Source organism: Elephantulus edwardii, unplaced genomic scaffold (genome assembly GCF_000299155.1).
Source record: "Elephantulus edwardii isolate Elephantulus edwardi_28Jun2011 unplaced genomic scaffold, EleEdw1.0 scaffold00123, whole genome shotgun sequence".
NCBI classification, from domain to species: Eukaryota; Metazoa; Chordata; class Mammalia; order Macroscelidea; family Macroscelididae; genus Elephantulus; species Elephantulus edwardii.
Genome location: NW_006399873.1, coordinates 2,803,277 through 2,811,047, shown reverse-complemented (window position 1 = coordinate 2,811,047; position 7,771 = coordinate 2,803,277).

The following is a 7,771-nucleotide window of genomic DNA, read 5'->3' as shown; positions in this document are numbered from 1 at the left end:
CTCCACCATGCAGCCTTCGTTCTGGACTCATGTCATAACAATAATACCTAACCATATACACCTTTTAAACAGTTCTCTCTTTCATCTCTTTCAATGCAGTATACATAATTTATTCCATTTTTCTCAGTTACCCACCTCCAACCCCTATGTCAGTCCCATTTTACAACAGTGGCACTATGCAATATTGGCTCATTTGTGACTGAGATATTTCACTCAGCATAATGTCCTCCATGGTCATCCATTTTGAATATTTCAAAATGAGTTCCTTGTTTTTCAATGCAGAATAATAGTCCACTGTGTGAATATACCAGGGCTTCTCTAGGCATTCATTTGTTGATTGACACTTAGATTGTTTTCAACTCTTTACTATTCAATTGGATTTCTCTACATTGACAAAGAGAATACAGAGCTAGAGCTAAGAAAAACAATACCCTTCACAATAGCTAATCACAAGATTAAATACTTGGGAATAAATGTAACCAGAAGCACAAAGGAGCTATTCAAAGAAAATTACAAAACATTACTACAAGAAACAAAAAGAGACCTTGAAAAGTGGAAGAATATCCTTTGCTAATGGGTAGGAAGACTCAATACTGTGAAAACGGCAATACTATCAAAGGCAATTTACATGTTCAATGCAATCCCAATACAAATACCAATCCCTTTCTACATCAAGATAGAAAAGGTAATCTCCAGTTTCATTTGGAATGGAAAGAAGCCCTGAATAAGCAAAGTACTCCTTAAAAAGAAAAGCAAGGTAGGAGGCATCTCACTCTCTGATTTCAAATCCTACTACACAGCCATGGTGGTCATGACAGTGTGATACCGGTACAATAACAGACACATAGATCAGTGGAATAGAATTGAGAACCCAGAAAGCAACCCATCTACCTATGGGTAAGCCAATACCAAATACTTGTAATAAACTGAATACTATCTCAAGATGTGTGTGTGTGTGGTTTAAGCTAGAATTCACCCTGAGGCACCAAGACAATCCTTAAGGGTTTATGGGATTCTTGCATTGTATTTGCTGACCCCTCCCTCCTGAGAAAGGAGGAAGGTTTTCAATAGAAAGAGCTTGGCTTCATTTGCATTGAATTCTCTTTGTGATTTACTTCCTGATAATTTTGAATAAGGATACTGGGAAGCTGGAATACAGTCCTTCAGTCAAGAACTGCTGCCCCCCCCCCTGTTTTTTATGCCCCCTCTTCTATCATATTCTTGGTTTCTGTCTCATTATTAATAATCATAAAAATACTTTACCCTCGGTCTGCAACATATGGTCAACTGATTTTTGGCAAGGAGATATAATCCGTTAAATGGGGAAATGACAATTTTTTTAAAACAAATGGTGTTAACAAAATTGGAACACTGTTTGCAGAAAACTCAAGCAAGATCCACACCTCATTCTGTACACAAAAAACCAACTCAAGGTGAATCACTGACCTAATACTAAAACCAAGAAGGATACACTTCATTAAAGAAAAGCTTGGAAGAACTCTAGAAGTCCTAATTGACAACATAAAGAGTCTTCTAAGCATCCTGAAAAATCTACAATCAGGGGAGGATAAAATAGATGAATGGGACTTTCTAAGAATCAAATCCCTATGCACATCCAAAATCTTCTCCAACAGTGTAAAAAGGGAAGCCACTGACTGGGAAAAAGTACTGGCTAATACCAGGTCAGATAAGGGACTTTTATCTAGAATTTATAAAATACTTGAGCACCACAACAAGATAAGGTAAATGTTGTGCCACAAACACGAGTTCCCCAAAGGACACCAGGGAGCCAAAATCGATGCAAGGACATGAGGGATTTTATTACAAGCTGTAGAGCAGGCACTCTACACACACACTGATGCAGTGGCCATGTGGCAGAGCCCTGAGGACTTCTAGACAAGGATTTTTATTGGTGCTGGGAGTGGCAAAGACTGAGTGAGGGGCAGGGAGATACAAGGGGATTGGGGAACTTGTGAGGTAAGATGGAGGTGGCACATGGCAATTGGCTGATTTGTAAATGAGCAGGCTCATTAGCAAGGGCCCAAACATTTGGCATACTCTGATTGGAGTAAGGTTCATACAGGAGGAGTTAGTCACTTCTTTGTTCCTGAGGTCCTTTCAGGAAGTGAACTTGAGAAAAACAATGACAAAGGACTTAAGATGGCAGCCAGACCAGAGATATATAGCAAATCTTGACTCTTACAGCCACTGACTGGGGAAAAGTATTGGCTAATAACATGTCAGATAAGGGACTTATATCTAGAATTTATAAAATACCTGAGCACCACAAGAAGATAAGGTAAACAACTCAATTGAAAAATGGGCACAGGATATGAACAGACACTTTACCAAAGAAGACATTCAGATGGCAAACAAACACATTAAGAAATGTTCAAAATCTCTAAGAGAGATGCAAATCAAAACATCTATGAGATATCATCTAATTCCAGTAAGAATAGAAAAATTTAACAGAATCACAAATAACAAATGCTGGCAAGGTTTTGGAGAAACCAGAATCCTTATTCACTGTTGGTAGGAGTGTAAAACGGTGCAGCCACTATGGAAGGCAATAATGACACTTTCTCAAAAAGTTGCGAATAGAAATACCATTTGACCTAGCAATACTGCTACTTGGAATATACCCCAAAGAAACCACAAACTGCCATCCAAGCAGATATATGCACATTCATGTTTATTGTGACTTTGTTCCCAGAGATGCTTATTAAATGTGTGTGTGTGTGTGTGTGTGTGTGTGTGTGTGTGTTTGATCTCTGGTGGCTTCTTGTTGTTATGTTCACTCAAGTGGACTGTGGTTCGTAGATACCCTATGAACCATGCTACTGAACCTTGCCTTACCCTGTAAGAATCTTACTACTTCCTATATATCCGACACCGTTACTACAGTCACTGTATCAATCTGTGTTGCCAGGATTCTTCCTTTCTTTCTTGACCTTTTGAATCATCATGATATTCTTCTCCAAGGCCTGACCTTCCTGACAATGCCCAAAGTATATGAGACAGATTTTCACCATCCATGCTTCTAAAGAGCACTTAGGTTTTACTTTCTCCATGACAGACATGTTTGTTCTCTTAGAAGTCAATGGAATGTTCAATGCTCATCTTCTGCAATAAAACACAAAGACATCAATTCTTTGTGATCTTTAGTCATTGTCCAGCTCTCAGATGCATAACAAGTGATTGAGAAAACCATAGATTGGATCAGGCACATCTTAGTCTTTAGACAGGCAAAGTTGTTTTTAGCACTCTGGAAATATCTGACAGCTCATTTTCCCAAGGTAATTCCTTTTTTTATTTCCTGACTGCTATTGCCAAGAGTTTCAATTTTAAATCCAAGCAAGATTAAATTGTTAAGAACTTCAGTCTCTCTCTTTTTTTTTAATCTATTATTATGCTATTGGTCTGGTGGTGAGGATTTTTGTTTTCTTGATGTTGAGATACAATCCATATAGAAAAGCCAAGTGCTTCAAGTCCTCCACACTTCGAAAAACTATAAACAAACTGTTGATGAATCTTCCCATGATATTGATACCACATTCCTCTTCCTAAATTCCAGCTTCTTGAATGACCTATTCAACATATGGATTGAAAAGGTATGGAAAAAGAATAAATGACACATTCCTTTCTCAATTTTGAATCATCTTTCTATATTCCTTTCTTTTTCTGAACAGTAGGTTCTCTAGGTATAGGTTTCACATGAGAACATGAGAACAAATAAGTGTTCTTGGATTTTCAATTTTTTTAATGTTCACAATAATTTGTTGTGATACACACAATTAAAAGACTTCGCATAATTGATAAAACACAGAAAGACATCCTTTATGTACTTTTTGCTTTCAGCTAAGAACCATCTATTATCAGCAATGGCATTCCTGGTACCACAGTGACTACTTAATGCTTTTTGCATTTCTTGAAGTTTTTTGTCAATGTCCGTTCTGGCCTTTTTTTTTTAAATAATCTTGAGCAACACTGGAGGACAACTAAGCAACCTGAAATCCAAGGAAATAGTTTCCCCTCCAAGGACATCTGGACTATAGCACTGGGGAAATCTGCTGTCAAATTTCTCAAAATTTCTAAGAACAAGGCTGTTAGTTTAAAGACTAAGCTGCACATTATCCAAGTCAAGTCTTTTCAATTGATTCCTATGCATCTCAAAGTTGAACAACAAACAAAGAAGACATAAGAAGAATTAGTGGCTTTGAATTTGGTATTGGTGAAGAGTAGAATATATCAAATATACCACAGGCTTCCAAAAGAATAAAGAAATCATTATCGAAGGCGGTGCAGTCAATGTGCTCCTTTGAGGCAAGAATGGTAAAACTTTATCTCACTTATATTAGTTAAATTCTCAAGAGGAACTATCCTTGGAGAGAGACATCGTGTTTGGAAAGATTGGGGGACTGAGAAAAAGAAGATCTTCAACCACAAAATGAATTGATACAATGACTGTCACAGTGGAATTGAAATATCATAGAGATTATGAGTGTGGTGAAGAATAATACAAGGTTCAAATCTGTTGTTCATAGTATCTCTATGAATTGTAGTTCATTTGAAAGCATATAACAACTCTCTTTCTGTGAGAAGAATGAGTGTAAGTCCATAAGGCCCAGGGACTTGGTCAGGCTAGGTGGGAGAGGTCTTCCTCCAGGACATGGGGAATAGTAGAGGTATTAACAGGATTTAATTGCATGCATATGAATAAGGAACTATCACTCCTAGCATTATACTCCAGGTTGGCTCTTGAAATGCTCTTTGTGATGAGGAATGCCATATCATTTTTCTCCACTGTCATTTTTTCGTATAGCAAGCCATGTGCTTGCATGATTCAAAATTACCAATACCAGTCCATCACAGCTCATTGATGACTTGGATATTTGCTCTTTATCTGTTTCATTTAAAATTTATTAGTTTCATTCTTCTTTAATAAGTTATTTCAATGTATATATATAGCATTGCTTTGTGTCATGAAATGAACTGCAAAATCAAGTAATTTCATTACTGTTTCATCTTTTTTAAATATTTGTTTGCTTACAAAGTTCATATACATTGTGTTTCAGACACAAAACTAATGATTGGAATGTGGAAGGTGAAAACCACAAATGCAGGAAAACGACATAGTTCAAAAAGAAATGGAACACATAAATACTGACATATTGAACATTGGTGAAATGAGGTGGATTGGTGTGGGACATTTTGAATCAGATGATATTATGATCACATGAAAGTGTAGGTCATATGCACACTGGAGATGAAAAGGTGAGAAAAAAATGAGGTCACTTTCTGTTAAAAGGGCAGTTTCTAGATTCATCTTAACACCTGAATACCATTACCTTTCAAATATATACACCAACAACCAAAGCCAAATAGGAGGAAATAGATAATTTTGGGGTTTTTTTGCAGTCAGAAACCAATTAAACATTCAAGATGCATTAATAATGATGGACTGGAATGTAAAAGTTTGGAACCAGAATGAACAATTAGCAGTAGGAAAAAATGGAGCTGGTGACAGAAATGAGGCAGTGTTTAGAATGACAGAATTTTGTACAATCAGTGATTGTACCATTTTTTAAAATAAATAAAATTTTTATTTTATACTGATTTACTTACAAAGTTCATATACAATTTTTTTTTCACACCAGATCTTTCCCATTTCTTTTACTCACCCGTCCCTCCCCCAACCAATTGTAAGACCCTCTGGGGAGCTTCCCCTCCCCACCCTGCCCATCCTTACCCCTCATTGGAGCCACCCTCCCCATATTGGAAACTCATACACGTTATAATAATGACCTTATGTAGCATTTGTCCTTATGGGACAGAGTAGGTACACTTACCATAATGTGCAAATAATTTTTATAAGAAACATAAACACAGGCTACGCACATGGATTTCACTTGTTAATATGCACAAAAATCAGATCAATTTCATCTGTAGAAGGAATCCTTGGAGAACTTCAATATTAAATGAAAACTAGTCCAGTTGCTGATTATGTGAAAGACCATCAACTATTCATATGCAAAGTCAAATTAATGCCAAAGATAGTCAAATGAAAACCACTGGAATAAAAATTTGACTTTGAGTCTATCCTACTTGAATTTAAAAATGAACTCAGGAACATGTTTGAGGTCTTGAACACTTAGGAACAAAGACCAGACAATCTGATGGAGGGTATCAGTAATATTATCCACAAAAAATGCAAAAGGTCATTACAGTGACAGAGGAAGAAGAACAAAAAGATATCAGAAGAGACCCTGAATATTGGGAAGAAGAAAAGACCAAAAAAGATATCAGAAGAGAATCTGAGTATTGCACTAGAATACCAAGAAACCAAAGGAAGAGGAGGAAATTAAGAAGTTAAGGAGCTGGATAGAATTCAAAAGGCAGCTATGGAAGACAAAGCAAAGGATCATAATGAAATGTACAAGAATTTCAAGAAACAATATATGATCAAGAGGCAATGGCAAGTAAAGAGGAAGTACAGGCTACTCTGATCAACATGAAAAAAACAAAGCCCTAGGAATTGATATCAACTGACATATTTCAACAAACAGATACTACCCTTGACATGCTCACCAGGATGTACCAAGATATCTGGAGGACAACTACCTGGCCAATTGACTGCAAGAGATTCATATTTATTCTTTTTTAAAAAAAAATTACTTGAAGGAGTGTGGAAATTATCAAACAATTATTACGAATATATGGAGCTCAAATGGACTAATGGTAAGAAGTTGCACTGCAATCCCAAAGGCATGTAACAGAAGGCCATCAGAGGGAGAAGGATGGGCAATCTTTCCTTTGCAATTAGCTGCCTCTGAAAACCCATGCTGTGGGTTGATTCTGACTCTAAAATATTCAACAACAACAACAACAAGACCACTAATATTACATGCAAGCAAAATCCTGCTGAAGATTATCCAAAAATGACTGAAACAGTACATTGACAGAGAATGACGAGAAATAAAAGCTCGGTTTGTTTAGAAGTGGTGGTGGCATTTGAGACATTACTGCCAATGTCAGATGGACATTGGCAGAAAGCAAAGAGCACCAAAGGAATATCTATCTGTGTTTCATTGACTGTGCAAAAACATTTGACTGTGTGAATCACAGCAAATTGTGGCTAACCTTGAGGATAATGGAAATCCCAGAATATTTGATTGTGCTCATACAAAACCTATACTTGTACCAGAAAGTAGTCCTCAGAACAGATTAGGGAAACACTTTCTGGTTCAAAATCAGGAAAGAACTGCATAGAGAGCAGAATAAATGCTGATTCCATACCTTTTCAATTCATATGCAGAACACATCAGATATGAGAACACATAAAGGCTGAGCTTTATGAGGAGGAAAATAGCATCAAGATTGGAGGAAGACTCATCCACGACCTGTGTTATATAGATAATACAACCTTGCTTGCTGAAACTGAAGAGAACTTGAAGCACTTGCTGCAGAAGGTGAAGGTCTGTAGTCTTCAATATGAATTGAAGCTCAACAAGAAGACAGAGATTCTCACTACTGGGCCAATTGGTAACAACATGATAAATGGAGAAGAGATTGAAGTTTTTAATAATTTCAGCTTTTTTTGACTCTACAATCAACACTCTTGGTAGCAGCAGTCAAGAGATCAAAAGATGAATTGTACTGGGGAAATCTGTTTTCTAGGACCTCTGTAGAGTACTGAAATGTAGCAATGCCAATCTAGAGACTAAATAAAGTGCACCTGATCTAGGCCATGCTCTTCACAATTACGTGTTAT